This window comes from Lepus europaeus, chromosome 3, assembly GCF_033115175.1.
Source record: "Lepus europaeus isolate LE1 chromosome 3, mLepTim1.pri, whole genome shotgun sequence".
Lineage (NCBI taxonomy): Eukaryota > Metazoa > Chordata > Mammalia > Lagomorpha > Leporidae > Lepus > Lepus europaeus.
In genome coordinates, this window is record NC_084829.1 from 72969272 (window position 1) to 72971375 (window position 2104).

Sequence of the window (2104 nt, forward strand, 5' to 3'; positions counted from 1 at the left end):
ATAGGCTAATCCTCTGCCTGCGGTGCCGGCACATCTAGTCCCGGTCGGAGTGCCAGATTCTGTCCCGGTTGCCCCTCTTCCAGGCCAGCTCTCTGCTGTGGCCCAGGTCCTTGGGCCCTGTACCCCATGGGAGACCAGGAAGAAGCACCTGGCTCCTGGCTTCAGATCAGTGCGATGTGCCGGCCGCAGTGTGGTGGCCACTGGGGGGTGAGCCAACAGTGAAGGAAGACCTTTCTCTGTCTCTCTCACTATCCACTCTGCCTGTCAAAAAAAAAAAAAAGAAAGAAAGAAAGAACGAAAAGAAAATATTCAGATGCAGAGAAGTACAACCAGACTGCCTTAGGAAATGTGATGTTAAAAAAGTACTGAAATACTCCAGTAAGTTTGTAGCGCATTTGTTTTTTCCTACTTTCAGGAAGAAGAAAGGTTTGTGAAAACGATTCCAAAATGTAAATCTAGCCTCAGAGGAAGAACTGGTTGATCAAGTGCATGCAGTGTGAACCTTGAAGGAAAGTAGCTCTACCTCTTAATTCTGATAAACCAGATGAAGGGATAATGGTAGAGTACCCTGAACTACTCTAAGAAATCAGAGTACAGTGTACTTGGAGGAGGAAACTTGACCCAATAGCCTGAGATGCTCAAAAAAAATTTTAAAGTTTAGAGGTTAGTATTGTCCTTATTGCAAATGATGACAGCTAAATTGTTTTATAGGTGATTACAGTGAGGAGGATAGTATCCAAAATCAGGATTGTTCTCTAAAAATGGGCATTAAAATATTTTAGGGAGCTTTTCAAACTACAAATACCTAGGGTCTTAACCCTGGTTGCAACATGTATTTTTGGGAATTTCCCAGATTTACTGGTGTACATCTTGTGACAAGCCACAGATCTGTGAGGATCACTCACTGTATGTCCCTGAAGACTTTCAAGTTGCTGGTCCCAAAGATAAAAAGGCTTTAATGTTTTCTTCCCTCAGATGCTTTATGATTTAACTTTGCCTCTTTCCAAACTCACATGAGAACCTAATCAATGAAGTCACTAAATTGGTGTTACTAAGCATTGAGAAAGTATTAGAGTATTCGAAGATAGGAGACTGGCAGATGTCCTGATTTTCAAAGGAAGAACATTGATTCTTTGAAGTATAAAGTACATATTCACTCTGGTAAGATTTTAAGATGACTTACTAAATGATTTGTGAACTCTTCAAGTAGGGGTTACCTAGGGGTCATGGTACCACTAAAAGGAATGTAGTTTCAAATTTTAATTGGATCTGGACTAGCTAATGTGTAGGAAAGCAGACCCTCAATTCTCTTAAGTATGATTACTAGTTTTAATAGATAATAGATTCTATGACAAGTGTATTTGGAAAACAGTTTAAACCAAGTTGGAACAGCTTCTTTAGAGGAGATCTCAGAGCTTTTAATATGCCAATGTACAGGATGAATGAAAAGGAAAATAGAAAACACATTGTAATATACCATTTTACCATACCCTTCTCTCCTGGACTGGCTCTAAACTTCCTTATAAATCCACCCATCAGAATACATGGAGTTAACTTTGAGATGGGGGTAGGAAAGGGTTGTGAATTGAAGTTCATGAGAGAAGATGCTTTTGAAATTGATGTTGATTTTTTTTTTTCATATTTTTACATGGTCTTTAATAGTTAAATATTATGGTGTTGAAATTTGAAAATGTCACTTGTATCAGGGAAATGAAGTTTCATTGAAAACTTTTTCTTCAACCATAATTAAGGAAAACCATTGCAATGAAAAACTTAAAAATATGATTATTTTATACTTGTAGATTCTTTTATGGAAAAAAGCAGATTTGGTGATAACTAATATTTTAGACAGTCATCAGTTCCCTAAACAAAAATTTTATAAAAATAACAAAGGTGGAGTCTTCCTTCTGTTTATATCTTAACTGCTAGATTATACTCTCCTGACTTCATCATCCTTTACTTTAGAATTAAACTGCAATAAACTTTATACCTAGAAACGTTTTTTCCTCTTAAGAAATCTGTACCAAAAAGTACTCTTTGTAAGATAGAAAGTATTGTGAACCTGTTTTTAACTCATCAAATAACTGACAAATTGTTCAAACCT